The sequence below is a fragment of the Hetaerina americana genome, unplaced genomic scaffold, assembly GCF_022747635.1.
Source record: "Hetaerina americana unplaced genomic scaffold, ioHetAmer1.1.p SCAF_30, whole genome shotgun sequence".
NCBI classification, from domain to species: Eukaryota; Metazoa; Arthropoda; class Insecta; order Odonata; family Calopterygidae; genus Hetaerina; species Hetaerina americana.
In genome coordinates, this window is record NW_027286875.1 from 246,193 (window position 1) to 263,433 (window position 17,241).

General features: G+C 38.4%; 1 long non-coding RNA gene across 1 annotated transcript in view; it reads right to left on the reverse strand.

Moving 5' to 3' along the window:
• The window catches only part of LOC139691194 (uncharacterized), a 281,641-nt gene that overhangs the window by 136,211 nt on the left and 128,189 nt on the right, over positions 1–17,241 (reverse strand). The window lies entirely within an intron of this gene.

Sequence of the window (17,241 nt, forward strand, 5' to 3'; positions counted from 1 at the left end):
GTTAAAAACCGTGAATTAAACGTAAACACTGTATTGTAAAATATCTTAATTCAAAAGAATACTTGAAGCCCATATGTCCATTAATTTTGTGTCAAAGGAGAATAGTTCAGATTTCCATATTAATTTAGAAGAAAAGATGATTAGTAAAATCAATCAATTCAAAGAGTCTACGGAAGAGTAAGGTATGTTATTCGTGATATCTAAAAATTTTGGAAAGATGCATTACCGCACGAATTTTAAAGCAAATATTCATTCAAGTTGATCAAATAAAATGTAATGCTTTTAGGAGAAAAAAATATCGCATACCTTCGAATGAGAAATTTCTTATGTGAATTTTTTTTTTGAGTTTTATATTTCAGTAACGATTCAACTCATAATCGAACTGAATTCCGAAATGAGATAATACAAAATACATATTTTAACAATTGCAAATTTCAGCAACATGTTTGCCTTTAGCAGCAACTGACGAAAATTGCTTGAACGATCTTTACTTTTTTTCCAAACTGTTTACAACACTGATATATAGGCTATAAATCTGAAAAACACTTCATGGTTAAAGTATGCCATTAAAGTAAATAAATTATCTGACCCGAAGGTGCAACTGGTTCCATTTGCGTGAGGATCACATTCGGTTGCTTCCATGCATCGTAATAGGAATGAGAAAAAGGCATTCTAAGCGCTGCGGAAACAGGCTTCCAGTCAATGCTCTTTAAATCCGCAGTAAATTCATTGAATCTCATACGCGAAAATCGCGTAAATCTCCTTCGGCCGATATCATACGATAGATGTGTCGCGAGGAATGGAAAGGAGAGCGAAGGGTGGGGACGAGGGTAGTCGGAATGCCGATTAACCCCATTTTCCTTGCCATGGAATACAAAACCACTAAAGCGACATCACTCAGCGGGCAATATGGCCGTTTTCTGCCGGTTGAGAGAGAGGGAGCGGGAGGCGAGGGTCTGGGACTGCATTGGTGTGCGCACGAGAGCTACGAAATCCCTTGTAATCGGATAGGCTTAACAAACTCTCCCCCACCTCTCCCTCTACTTCCCCTCTTCCTATTCCCCTCCACCCCCTCCCTTCAACATAACCTTCCCCTCCACTACGTCTTCCATTAGACACTCCCCAACACGTCACCCCTCCCACTTCCCCTAGCGATCCCAACCCCCCGCACTCTCTCCCTTAATTCCGTCTTGTTTCCCAAAATCGAATCAACGAATGTACCCCATGGCTTAGTAAGATGTTGCCAGAACGCTTAATCGAGTGTCCTCCCTATCGTCGAATCGAGTTTGCTCTTTATTTTTATCGTTACAGCGTTCGTTGATGGCGACTCTGCGGTTCGTTAATCTCCAAATATATCGTTCAAAATTTGGGGATAATAGGAATTGATTTTGAGTTTTTTATTCCGTCATGACCGAAGAATCGATAAACATTTTTTTTCCGCCTCCCCAAAAATGAGGTTTGTTTTAATTTTGGTTGCATCAGACCGGTTATGGCATTCTGAGAGGAGAAATCCCGGATTGATCTGCCACTAAGAACTGTTTGTGTAATTTGATCGCCATTTTTAATAACTCGAGGGCTTTCAAAATTCCTGATTTATTTATTTTCGACGGTCGTATTGTCATCAAATCGTGTCATGCTGATATATTTGAAAAGTGAGAAACGAGCAAACGAATTGGAATCCTATTTTGTGATGGGGGTCGAGTTGTTACGGTGGTTAGTGTACTGGACTGCCATCTCCAAGAGCAGCTGAAGCAGCTGGTAGCTTTTAGGGAAAACGACCGACAGCTGAGGTCATTTGCGCCTTTAGGGATGGATGGGAAAGGAGGAAGGGTGGAGAGAAACCCGGCGGCGGCATTAGGAAAGGCGCCAAGGGGTCCGCAGTTTAACGTCACATCCGACGGACATCGTACTCAAAAGTACCCTCAACAAAGTACCTCAAGTAGGGATTGGGCTACCACTGAAAAATATCTACCGTCTCCAGTATTCGAACCCGGGACCTCTGTGTGGGAAGCCAGTATGTAAGCCACCGCATCATATCGAACACTTCAAGTAAAGTGTATTGCTATTCATCGAACGTACCCCTTGTAAGAGTTAGTCAATACCGATGCCTGGTTTCTTTCTTCCCTTCCCCCATTTTTATTCTCTACCAAATTACTCACACATCCTAGGGGCAAATAACATCACACTTCGGTCGATTCCTCACAAACATTGCTATTCATTTTTTTTTCGCAATTTAAACGACATGCAAAGAGTGGCAGAACCAAGGAATTTGTTGCGTATCAAAACTATTTGCGTCGTTCTAGATGGTTTACACGTTTTATTTTCTAGTACAATGGAATAAATGAGATAATCAGTTATGGTAAATTTGATTTAAAAAACTCCGTTTGTCTAAAGAGATATAAAATTTAAATACTAACTCAAGCATGGAATTGAGGCATGAGTAAATTGTTCTGGTAATAATAGGAATCATAAAAACTTTTGAATAAATTAGAGGCAGACTACACAAAAACATGGAAAAACTGAGTCACATCTCTCTTCATCAAAATAGCTTGCCATTGAAAAAGAAAGCTTGTCGCGTCTACATTTGGAGATTACAAATGATTTCCCCTCAGTTTAAGATTTTGTACACGGCTATTGATCATGGCACGGACTTTTGCTGCAATCATATTTTTGCATTGGCTGCACTTTCCCTTTATATTCACAGTTCTGTTAACAACCCTAAAACGTTGTGATTAATTTTTCATCACAACAACTTACGGCAAACTGTGAGGTACTTTCGTAATTTTAAAATCTGCCAAAATGCAATAAATCAAAGCATCCAATAATATTAAGAGAGAGACATGAGTTACAATTTACTATTCTCCAACTATAGAATATTTTCATCTTCCTTCGGGTCGAAAGCATCGTTTTTTTATCGAGTCATCTTTTTATTACTCCTGTGATGCTTAGACGGGTGGTGATGAAAAACCCAAGTATGACGTAATGGCAAAGTTCACTGATTGGATGTTATAACTTCAGCATCCACAGCTGCTTGAACTCTGTATGTCACCCACACTGGATTAGACGCCAAGGTGGGGAGTCGAGGATGTTCCGGGCGCAACAAGGGGCTGTGTGCAGAGGAATAGGTTGTCGTTAAGACAGTCGCAGAGTGTCCAGTGGGGTCGGATCTGAGGGATCACGTCGGGGTGAGCCATAGTTTCTCCTAGGAGACCGACCGAGATAGCACGGTCACTTCCCTTTTGCGAAGAAGAAGAATCACGTTTATTGAGGCTTTGAAGGTATTCTCTGTTTTTGCTTCCTATATTGCCACTAGACCCTCTCCGCTCTCGTCAGATAAATATTAGTCTGCAATCGCTTAAAGTGCAATCACGGAAATGCTTGAATAAATATGTGTCCGAATTGACGTGTTTGGTTTGAAAGATAATGGAAGAAGGAGTTCTTTGGAGTTTTCCACTCGAAATTTTTTCGAAAAGAAAGTTCTTGAACTGGAAAAGACCAAATAACTCCTTTCATAATGCGGGAAAGCCTGTTGAAGATAAAGACCTGAAGATATGATACTAAAATAGCAGTATATTCATCCACCGTTTCATTACATCTTTTATTTACATTGATTTACCTCTTGATAGGTTTGTTGTTTTACCGTTTCGGGAATACTTTTTTTGACAGAAGGTATTTTTGACGTAAAATCTAAATGATTTTTTGACTTGTCAAATATGTTGAATGAAATAGGAAACACAAAATGGTCGTGGATTCACGTCCAGCGAACCCAAAATTATGAAAATGTTCTATTACCTATGACTAGTTTCCTCGACAAGCTTGTATTCAGTATCAATCAGATGTGATAGTTGAAAACGAATATCTTACGACACACTCGAATAATTTGGTGGAGAATAAATAGTCCAGGACAGAGTTAATTCATCTTCCAGGAAGGAATTTCACAAATAGTAAGTTCCTCTTCACTCGAAGGGAAGCATCTGACCCCAGTGTGGCAGCCATTGAGTGATAGTGTCACGTTAAACACACTATTGAGGAAGGCAACGGGAAACCACCTCAATTATCATTCCCAAGATTAAATATGATGGACACTACAGAGAATATGAGTCCTGGCAACTACATTACTCGGCCAATCGGACGTGGGTTGTCCACGGCAGCAGGTGAGGCAAGACTTCAGCGGTCGTCATCTCACGAAACCCTCGCAAAGTAAAACCTACGGCAGCAGGACATAAGGCGTAGAAGAAGAAGACCAAATACGTTAGAATAGGAACTTGGAATGTTGGGACGATATTGAGGACAGATAAATTAGAGAATATTAAGAGAGAGGTATAAAGGGGAAATATAGAAAATTTAGGCCTATGCGAAGTGAGATGGAAGGATAGCGGGGATTACGGTAGTGATAGCTATAGAATAATTTACAGCGGCGATGACGAGAACCAACGAGTTGGCAAGGGATCCAATATTATGGCAAAGGTTTATTCAATATTATGACAAGGGGTTGCCATAATATTGAACGAAGTGTTAGCAAGTAGCGCAGTAAACATAGAACAAGCAACGGATAGAATATTACTAGTAGAGATTAAAGCAGAACCGACGAACTTGGTCATTGTTCAGGTATACATGCGACCAAGCAATCATAAGGAGTAAGATGTCGATAGGACCAGTTAGAGGACATAATCACTTGTGTTCCTGCAAGGAAATATTTGGTAGTGGTGGCGGATTGGAATGCGACGATAGGCGAAGGAAGAGATGGTGATGACGTGGGAGACTACAGTTTAGGCACAAGGAGTGACCGCGGGGAGAAAGCAGTTGAGTTCTGCAGGAGACAGGGGTTAGTCATCACCAACACTTGGTTTAGACGCCACAAAAGACGCAGGTATACATGGAAAATGCCAGGTGACTCAGAAAGATATCAGTTAGATTATATTCTGGTTAGGCACAGTGTAAGGAACAGTGTGATAAATTCCCACAGCTTCCCGGGAGCGGATGCGGACTCTGACCACAATTTATTTTTTATGAAATGTAGCGTCCGTTTCAAAAAGATAAGGCAGGGACGGCGGGTTTGGAAATGGAATGTTTAAGCATTAAACCGATTGACAAGGAAAGAGTATCAGCAGGGCGTAGAGAAAATCATGGATGAAGGGAGGGACAAAGCAGAGGGTTCTGTCCCTCTCTTCCTTGATGAAGGTGGCTGCGACCACCGAAAATTCGAAAGTTAGCGAGTCTCTGTGTTTTGGTCTGTGTCCATTACTGCTTAATTTTATACATTATTATTCAAGTTTTGAATCAAGTTCAATAGCCTAATTTTAACTTAGCGTTGCGTTCATTGTGAACTTTTTCATTCAAACGAGGATCTGGAATATCCATTACTATCCTGTCTATAGCCGCACGTTGGAAGAACTCTCAATAAAAACACCATTGAAACTCACCAGATAATAACTTACCTACAGGAGTCATAGTGGAGTCATTGCAGCATGCGTGGAGGAATAACTTCCGCCGTGAATCTTTCAGCCGTTGTGTGTAGCACGCACGAGTTTACGACACTTGTCTCAAAAGTTTGCTTACGTTTCGACGTCAGAGGTATGTAGTAATACGCCAAATGTAAAAAGAAACTGGAAATCAATATGTTTCTCTTTCATGCGGCGCTGTTCATTTAAAAAAGGTATTTCTGCCAGATGACCCCTGAGGGAATTTCCCTTTCGCGATCATTCGCTGATCTAATACCTCTAGGAAAGAAAAGAGAAACAGAAATGGGGCATGTATTTTTTCTCGAAACCGATTTCTTTAGAATATTCTCAACAAAAACAAATCTATTGTAACGTTAAAAAAATTTCTGTTTTACATAATGACCCTTTTCAAGGCATACTTTTTCTTGGATGGATTAATCTGTGCAGGATGTACCCCATGTCTTATTTTCCCTTTGATCTGCATTAAAACTATATAGAAATTTGATAACTTTGACAGAACTTACTCATATAAAAGAGCTTTTTACTTTTGAAAATTCGGGATTGAAGGCAGTGGTAGAACGATAACTGTGCAAATGCCACTCTCGGGAATTTTTTTATAATTTTCAACATCCGTAAAGCTTCTTTCTAAACGCTTTGATGCGTAAATGATTTTCGTGTCTCTACCAACAGCCTATGTTTTTTACCCGTGGTCATCGTTCAGCGAGATTAGCTTTTGATTGGTCATTCTTTTTTTCTTTCTCCTTACCAAAATATTCCCGTATTTTTCTCTCAAAGCCTCCTAGTTGCTTTGCTCTCCATAACACTATTTCATTCGTATCTCCACTAAACGTACGTTTAGCCTCGTCCTCTGAGCGTGTATGCACAATAGCTGTCGTTATACTATAGCTATCTGTTGCACACTTAAATTGTTTTCATATGAATTCATTCAATTCTTATATTAAAAAAAAAATATTTTTAATATTTCCCATTCGGTGATGTCAACTACGTAGGTAGGTGTATATATTCCATTTATGATTCCTCATTTAAGTATTCATTTTTCAACCACATTTGCTGTTTATTTCGAGTTCATGAGTTGGATTCTCTTCAATATGAATACCTATAACGATTAAAACCGTTTCCGCTATATTTAGGTATGGTTTGAAAGAAAACTCTTTGCTGCATTTTGTTTTGGCCTTTTTCATTTATTATTCTTTTTTCTCTGGCACATTGCCTTGGATAGTGTAATGAGGAGAATATGGTAACATATTTTGTTAACTCGGGAATTGTTTAGGAGAAAATACTCATTAGTCTCAAACTCTGTCGTCAATTGAGATAAAGAAATATCATAAATATCATTGAATGAACAGTAACGAAATTGTAATATTTGATCAACGTCATTGTTGCGACGTATTCCATACCAATACGATGTAATTGAATTATGGGAGACTTAGCAATAAAAGAATGAATAAAGTATCCTTAAAATTGGTAAGCGTCGCTAAAAATTTAAGAAGAGACACAAATTTACTTTCCCTTCATGCGGATGGGGTTTTTATTGCTTTTCTTCCAGCGATAAAAAATCCACTTCTTTCCTTTCTTAGTTTTCATTTATTCCCAAGGTTTTATATTCCTCGCCCTTCGTCCATCTGAGGCCGTTTGTATTGTTTTTGTCTGCCTTTCTATTTTTTAAATATTTATTATTGTTATGATGAGAAAACGATGGCGTCAGTGCTGTCCAGGTCCAATGGTAACGATTCTTACCTATTTTACTTTCTTCAGTTGTGGTGGGCTTAAAAAAATGATGCATTCATTTTCCATGTTTCCCTCCTTACAATTCTTTTATTTTATTTATCATTTCATGAACCAAGCAACGGGATTAAATATTTCATTCTATATATGCGTGTGTGTGTATATATATATATATATATATATATATATATATATATATATATATATATATATAGAAAATTATACATATGTAAATAGATATATATATATATATATATATATATATATATATATATATATAATACATATGTAAATATATATATATATATATATAATTATGCACAAACAATTGTATATGATGTAGGACGGAAAAAGGAAGGAAGGAAGTACACGAAGATGAAGAGGAGCTTGTTATAGAGTAATATGATGGGTTGTGATTTGTGAGGAGACCAAGATTTTTACTTAATTGGTGGTTGTGTCCATCAAAAACCTAACTTAACCGGTTCATATATATACACATACACGCATTAAAACACGAAAATCCGCCATATGGCGAATAGATTCATTCGCATTGAAATACTTGTACATAAGAGGAAAAGGGATAGGAACACAGTTAAAAGAAATATCCGCTGTACTACTTTTTATGTGGTCCTATTAATCATTTATAAAAATATATCTATACATATAGTATATATATATATACACAAAAAAGATAACTCACACGTTATTTCTTGATAATTTCGACGGAATTCTCAAGAAATAATGTGTGAGTTATCTTTTTTGTGTTTCTATATTGTTTGTTACTGTGTAATGTACTATTCGGCACTTCCGTGTTACGTCGACGAAATCATATAGTATATACACATATACACACATATACACCTCTACGGCAAGGCTAAATCACTACCGGGAAGTAAGAAAGGAAGATCTATGCCAACAGTTAGAAATAAGGCAGGTAAGGTAATAGTTGACGCAGAAAAGATCCGAGAGAGATGGAAAGAATATATAGAAGAACTGTATAGTAAAGAACTTAGACCAACAATGTGACACATAGAAAAGGAACATGACGTAGAGGAAGATAGCTTAGGTCCAGGCCTACTCGACGGTGAGATAGAAACGGCATTAAGAGAGATGAAACTAAACAAGGCTTGGGGTGGATAACATTCCAGCGGAACTACTAAAAGGGGATGAAAATGTGGAAGGAAGAAGATATATGGGCTGATTAGTAGTATCAATGACGAAGGAATCTGGCCGGAAAATTTTGTGAGATCAGTGTTCCTATTCCGAAAAAGGTAAAGGCTACATCATGTGAGGGCTACAGGAGAATAAGTTTGATATCCCACGCAGCTAAAGATATTCTTAGGATCATCAAAAAAAGGATAGAGAGTAGGGAAAATGATTATTTAGGGGATGATCAGATTAGGTTTAGTAAGGGGAGGTACCCGTGATGCCATTGCGGTAATGAGATTATTAATCAAGAGAAATATAGAATACAATCAGGACGTATTTGCCTGTTTCATGGATTTCGAAAAAGCGTTTGATAGAATGAATTGGGAAAAAATAATGAGTATATTGCAGAAAATAGGAATAGATTGGAGGGAAAGGAGGCTAATCCGCAACCTGTACATGTCTCAGATTGCTCAGGTGCGAGTGGGGAACGAGGAGTCCGGTTGGGCAGTGTTAGGAAGAGGTGTAAGGCAGGGTTGCCCATTATCACCGTTGCTGTTCAACCTGTATGCAGAGGAAATGATTAAAAAGCCATGGGAAGAGCTGGAGGTAGGAGTGAAAGTGGGCGGGGAATTCGTAAAATCAGTTAGGTTTGCTGATGACCAAGCCTTAGTTTGTCAGTCAGCCAAGGGGCTGCAAGCATTGCTGAGTGAATTGGAAATTCAGTGCGACAGGTATGGGATGAGAATCAATATTAATAAAACAAAGGTTATGCGATTTTCTAGAAAGAAAAAGGCCAAGCTTAACATTAAAATAGGAGGGCAAAAACTAGAGCAGATAGAACAGTTTACGTATCTCGGAAGTGTTTTGGACCAACACGGTCAACGTAGTAGGGACGTAAGGCGAAGAATTGCGCTAGGCAAAGAGGCTTTCACAAGGAGGAGGGAGTTGATGAAAGGGACGTTGAGTAAGAAGATTAAGAAAAGACTCGTCAAAACTTTGATATGGAGCGTAGCTATGTACGGCGCGGAAAAGTGGTTATTGAAGCAGAAGGATAGACGTAGATTGGATGCTTTTGAAATGTGGGTTTGGAGAAGAATGGAGAAGTTGAAATGGACAGAGAAGAAAATAAACGAGGAAGGACTTAGAATGGTGGGCGAAGAGAGGGATTTTTTGGGAGAAATCCTATGGAGGCAGGAAAAATGGATGAAGGGTGTGTTATTCGGCAGTGGGACATTGAATACTGTAATAGAGGGGAGAATGTTAGGCAAACGAAGAAAGGGCAGGAACAGGATAGGGATGTTGGACGGGATGAAGGGAGGAAGTACTTAGATATAAAGATGTTAAGTAGACTGCTGGGTTGTGTTTTCTTTTGTTAGGAGTCACAGAATATTTATTTGGTGGTTGTGTCCATCCAAAAACCTACCTTTACCGGTAGATTACCTTAAAATAATATATTTATTCATACGTATATATGTATATATATACACACATACACACACACACATATATATGTGTGTATATATATATATATATATATATACATATATATATATTATATATATATATATATATATATATATATATATATATATATATATATATATATATATATATATATATATAAGATATGTTCACACACGCACTCAAAAAAGTTTTTTAATATGCGTGTTTTAATATAAATTCAAGTGTGATTTTTTGCTACTAAAAAAACCGCTTTCCTTTTCCAAGGCCATTACGATTGGCGATTAATTTCCGATTCCGGGCCATTTCTCTCTCATCTTCTCCTTAGCAGCCTGGAGATGTAATAAAGCCAAACCAAAACCAGATGCTACCCGACGATACATTGAAGGCTATACGAAACAGAGGGTCCAAGTAATGACTGGAAAGAAGACGCCCACACCCCATCGGCTCCACGCAAGCATCCCCCCGCCGTCGCCTCTCCTGAGGGGTGCGCCTCCTCTTCTTCTGGATAGCGTCGCCGTCCGCTGGACCGTGGATTGTGACGAGAACGCCCATCAAGTCTGCACGTGGCCGACTTTCTACATCGGTTTTAGGCTACCTCTGATAACAGATGATAAGGATTTGAGAGGTATTTTCATTTTCAACAATCAAGACCTTTTAAATGATTATTATTATCTTCTTTTATATTCATAGTTGGTCATTCAGCAGTCTGATCTAGGCCGTTGATGTGAACGGACGTGTCTGAGCGAGCTCTAGCTTGAATCTTCCCCACCCACCTCTCCTTTACCATTGATTCAATTGCGTTGCGGCTGTGACCGACTACTGGCTGTTCTGTAGCCTTAGCGATAAGTTTCTTACATTTTATTGCATAAATATATTATTCTTTTGCGGAGTAAAATGCATAACAGTCGTTTATGATTCGAGTGTGTGAAATATTTGCTGGTTTGCGACGAGGAGAGTTTACTTTGTGGGTAGTTTTGTTTTCAAGTGTGTCGTCGATTGTGTGAGTCTCGTCGCGCCGAGCGTCGCCCGCGCTTCACTGTAATCGTTCTCAATCGCTCTCGGTCCACGTATATTGTAATGGATCTCAAATTTTGTGTGTTCACCAATTATCTTAAAAAGCAAGTGGATTTTTTTTGTTAGTTAAGCAGATCAGTGACATCAATTTGCACAATAGTATAGCCTTAGTTGAGCGCTAGGAAATTTTAAATTTATTAAATTTGTAACTTTCATTGTTTTAAACTAGTCCCTTTTATTAATTTGGCATTTTCGATAGAATTATGATGGCTTCCTTGAAGTCTTCTGTCGCGATGCACGCCTTCGCCGGTGAGTGCGTTGCTCTGATTGCCCGTATCACTGCTTTGGAGGGTATCATGGCTGAGCTTCGTTCTAAGGTTGACAGGAAGGTTGCCCTTCCGCGGAAGGGCCTGACTATAGGTGGAGTTGCGAAAACTCGCCCCGCCAATGGGGCCGCGCGGATTCGTCCGAATGTCGCATGCGGCCGAGTGATCGAAGGGCCGTCCGGAGTCCGATCCTTTGATAGGGTAGAGATGCCGTTGATCGAAAATATGTGAGGAGCACAAAAATTGAGTTTTTTTTATGCGTCCCAAATACTAATATGAAAAATTAGACGAAGGATATAGGAAACAATTAAAAATCAACTCTCGGAAAATTGATTTAGTTTCAGGAAGAACAGGGGATTTAAGAAGGCCTTCGGTCTGAGGATAGTGGTAGAAAAAAAATGTAACACGGCAGAAAGTCGTTGAAAGTGGTATTCGAATAACTGGAGTAACTGGAAAAGGCCTTTTAAAAATATCGGGTAGAACCGTATGTTAGGTTGTTGTTGCTCTCAAGTACTAGACGGGGTTAACAACCGCAAAAGAACTTTCTACTAACTGCGCAACAACCGCGTCGCCAAATAGCAATTGACAGAGAGAAGGGAAATTGATATAAAAATAAATAAGGAAAGAATGAAACCATTCTCCAAAAAGAATTCAGCAATCATTTGAAAAGGGCAATGCAGGAATCACAACTAATAAACATCAAGGAAATTAAGGTGGATTATTGTTTTCCATTTCGCATATACCAATGCGGCAATGGAAAATTATTCAGGAGAATTTCATGCATCATATTTCATAGGCATAGATATTTCATTAAAATAAATATTAAAATCCAAATGGAAAATGCAGAATAGCCAATTTTCATTATGGTTAGAAGAATAAGAACAGGTGGAATGTTTCAACTAACTGGGAAATACCATAAAGTGGTAAGGAGGAAACATGAACAATGTACGTAAAGTGGACTCAATCTCAATCTAACAAGGTGCTAACTATGAAGAGGCTACCTCTGCTGTCCTTAAGTAAGATAATTTTAATAATCAACAAGCGATATGAAAACTATTAATCAAACTATGAATCAAATCTAGTGCTAGAGGCAGATACGGAGATCAAATGGACAGGTAAAAATAATAAATAAGGAGGTATACATAAATTAGAAGAGGAAAGGAGCATGATGAGGAAGCAAAGAACGGGATGAGCACCCGTTGATACGTAAACGCTCTGTCAAGAGCCAAATAGAGATGAAATAAGAAAAAAGTTGACCCGTGAACGACTAAGGGACAAATACTGACGCCAAGTAAAGAATTGAATTTGATAGCAGAGAAAAAGGGAGTAAGAGATTTAATATTAGAAAGGTAAGCGTGGAGAGCTGAGGACTACCATTCTTCGGACTGAAATACTCATTATAATGTGTTTATACGAATTCCATCGTCTCTTTTCAGCATTATTTTATTGTGATTATGATTAGTTTTCTGAGGTAAACTAAATCACTATATAATTTAACTTTTAAACGCATAGTTCATTCAAATTAAATACATTAAATGCGTGTTCATCAAATGAAATAGTTCTTTCAAAACTTGAAATGAAATATGCCATGATTTACATGAGAATATCAACTTATTATAAAAACATGTAAAAGTAGCAAGAGTCACGAAAAATTACCAAATGAAAAAGCATATTGGATGAAACTAATCACAACAGAAAATATCAAGTGTTGGATTTATTTACTGTATGTATTATAAAACTTAAACACACCACAAAATCAATACACCTTAGAGAGTTTTAGAGCTTTAACATCAAAATTTAGTCTCAATGAATCGTTGAAACCTTGGTCTTGTTTAATTTATCCTACAGTTTGCCAAAGTTTTAGCAATGAATACATCGTTATGGAATAACACAGACCAAGTATCTTACGAGCTAGTTTCGCATAAGAACTACTGCTCTAACTTGTAGAGCGTTTCATGTTACACGTAAATATATCCCCACTTTCACCTTCATCACCCCTCCGTTAAGCTAACACCACTCTATCCTCTCCTTACCACCCACTTCCTCCTCATTATTTCACAATAATTATATATCCTCAGCACAGGGGCTCTTGAACGGGGGATGTGCTAATCTCTGATTACACCTAGGCGCTTGGATAGCCCATTAGTTTTATTGTTTTATGGCCTTAAAATTTAACCAGGAAGGAGTTTAAAATTATAATGGAAAGATTTACCGTCATTATTTTGTGCCCACAGATTTCAACAGTTAATAGCACTCCTTAAAAATGATTTATAGCGGTAGAATAAAATGTTGACAGTGAACCAATATAAATACTATGTTTAAATATTTTAAAAATCATTTATATTAGTTATCCAAAAAGAAAAAGCTAAATATAATCAACAGGCTTTAGGGTCAGTTATTTGTACCTTAGCGTGCGGCTGGTGGCGAGAGTTGAATCAGTGATTAGAGCTGTGGATACGCTCCGCATGGTCACGAGTTCAATCATGAACTATGCGTGAATGGCAAACAACTGCATGGATTACAAACAACTGGGCTGTGAGGCGTTCAATAGTTACCAGGTACCACGGTACTAGAAATATCTAGGTGTCCGCTGGTAGTATAGAATTTTAAACTGAACACTACAGTGTTCCATATTACTCACCGTAGGCATCAAGTATGAGGTGCTATGCACAAATACTGGAAAATTAAAGTACGGATTGATAACGTTCGTTTAAGAAAAACTCTTGAGTGTGCACGGACATCAATTCCCGTGCACGACAGCTCGTCGTCGTGTTTTACACTGTATTTCCCTTGAAACCCCTGTTAACGCGTCACATTTATTCGGAATTCATGGAATCACCAATAGGGGGAAAATGCGATAGAGTGTATATGATTGAGAGCACTGACTGTAATATAACGATATGATGCTCAAATTGTTTTCAGTATGGTTATATATCAATCGCTATTTTTCGAGTTTTAATATTTTGTATGAAAGTTGTTGATTATCGTGAACTCAGATTATCTCGGTTTTGTCGTCCATATAATGTCAATGTCGTAGTAATCAAGTAGTTTTTGATAGCTGATATCAAAGGATGAGTTGAGCCTCCGTCGAAACATCGCAAAGCGTATGGAAATAAATTATTTATTTATTTATTCAGTATAAGTCCGAAAACAGCACATTTTGGCCTTTACATCGAACTATTAACAACGATAACAATGGTCACATTTACAAACACCCAAGCCCTAGATGGAGGAAAACTCACCCAGGCGGGAATCGAACCCGCAACCCTTGGAATGGCAGACGAGGACGTTACCCCGCTGCCACCGGGGCCGGCCATAATTAGGTGGAAACTAAATAATTCGTCTTAATACAAATTACACCTTCTCTAGAACAACAGATTGGCATTTCTTTCTCTCTCTAGTGTCTTCTTATTCTCCTCTAATCTACGCTTTCACGCATGGTCTTCAAATCCTATTCCAAATCCTGTATTTAACCTTTACTCTGCCTTCTCCGCCTCATCCTTACTTCATCATGTGCCTGTATACTCCCACGCAGCAACTCCCTTGACATCCTTTCCTCATTCGTCCAATTCACGTGACCGAGCCAAGACAAAACACGAAAAAATATCCTCCTCTCCGAGAAACCTTTTCATTTCTCTGTTGGATTGTATACTCAATATTTCAGTTTATTCAATAGGTCTAAAAACCCTCCGTAAGTCTTTTGGTCGGAATGGAATACGCTCTAAATCTTCAACTCCCTCTGTATAAAGGTTGCTTTAAATAAAGTCAGCTATCTTTATAACTATATTCCTTGAATTGATTTAATCTATGATTGAGTTATCATAATTTAGGGCAGTACTAAGGTTACTGAAGCAAATTTATGCTTTCTAATTTGTATTTCTAAAAATTTATACATATGTGCATAATTAGCCATCTTCTTGATTCACTGCTGATCTTTCAATGTGTCCTATTTATCCTGTATTGATTGTAATAGTGTAACTCCTCTCTTCCAATGTGTCGAACATGGTATGGGAAACAAGTAAACCTTGCCACCGACGCAATGTTATCGGTGTAGCCCTTATTAGTTTCTCCTTTCACACTGCCCCACCTAATCTCAGTTCATTCCTAGTTTCCCGTAGCTCCAAATTAAAGAAAATGGGAAAAAGGAATCAACTGGATGTATGTATGCATGATAGAATTCCATCGCTACCATTGAAAACTTGAAGGTTTTTGTCAGTGGTTACTAATTAATGCAGAATTATCCTTATGTATATAGATTCGACATTTATGTGACAGAACCGATGGGCGTCTCTATGTTCTGTTTAAAATAAGCTTCAAACTAGCTCCTTATAATATAAGAATATTTCTGCATTTACCACAATTGGCCCTGGTTTCCACTCAGTACTTTCATCATCAAGATGAAAATACGTAGCACATTATGCTTAACCCACCGTCATTTTTAAGTTTGGGCATTGATTTGTTTTATCCTTTAATTATATATGTATATATATATACACACACACACACACACACATATATATATATATATATATATATATATATATATATATATATATATACTTCACACTTTAAGGCTTATCAAACATTTTCTCACGTGAAATTCGAGTTACCATACGTACTGTGTTCAAAACACAGTATGTATGGTAACTGTTAATATATAAACATATTTATTTTGATCACTCCAAAATCCTTCGAAGCCCTGTATTTTAATATAAATTGGTACATTTTTTTTGAAATTTTTAAAATTAAAGTGTTTTTTTAAATGACAGTAAGCATGGCAAAAGAATAATCCACAATTATTTTATGAGTATGACGAGGGCCAATCGTATTCATAAAAAAGTGGTTACTCTTCTGAGAAATATTAAGAGAGGCCTGAGTCCCTCCCCGGACCATCCCTCCCTCTTGACATTACGAGAAATTCGCTGCCATTCGTAGCCTTCGCCCACATCGGTCCCCAGTGGCGATGTGTCCGCATGTGACATCTTCCCGCAGGTACGCTACTCCTCCCCCTCTCCTTCCCCCACTTCCCTCATCCCTCTTCGAGGAGGCGGCAGGCGGTATCCCACGGCAGAACACATTAAATCGATCATCAGCCGAGAGCGATTCCCAGAGGTGTATCGATTCACGTGCAGAGTCGATCGATCGGATTCGATCGTTGTCGGCTCGGTGACATTCGTTGCGTTTTTATTTTCCTCCGACCCTCTTGATGATGGGTAAAGGGGCGGAAGAGGTGGGTTGGAGTGGGGAGGGAGCAAATGAAGAGATGTTCGCGTGCGCTCATCCATTCCACCCCCTCCCTCACCACACTGCCTGGCGCACCGCCCACCATGTATATATATATATATATATATATATATATATATATATATATATATATATATATATATATATATATATATATATATGTATATATATATATATAGGCTGACACAATATAACACAAATAGAATAGAATAGCAACATTTAAAAGGACACTCACACGGTAAATTGTTCGAGCTTTCGGCCCTCTCAGAGGCCTTCTTCAAGAGAGACTGAAAATATGCTGTTGCTGTGGAGAGGGGAAAGAGGTATGGGCGGGGAGGGGAGGTGTGGAGGAAATGCTGGGAGGGAAATTAAATATGGCGGTTAAGGGTGGGAATTATGAAAGAACGGAAAGCTAATATGTAGGCTGATTCACGAGTTCTCACCTCTACATTGGTGGCTGAATCAGGTAGGGATTCTAGGATGCTGAAAGCAAAACACTGGTCGAATGAAAGGTTGTGGGAATTGGCGTGTGAAGGGATAGGAAGAGAAGAGAGTGAGGCAGAATTGCAGGAGTACCGGTGATTATTCATTCGAATGGATAAGGGGGTAATGCATTCGCCTATGTAAAAGGAATTGCAATGTTTGCATGATAAAAGATAAATAATGTTTTTTGAGAGGCAATTAGCGTGGGGACGAGGTGAGGGGGCAATGAGGGGATGTAGGGAGAGGGGAGAAGGCATAATAAGAAGACAGGTTTTACATCGGGGGCGGTTTCAAGTTGGGGAAATATTAGGAAATTTGTCACGGGGGGCGCCAAAGGGTTGGTGGATATCAGAAGATTTTTGAGATTGGCGGGT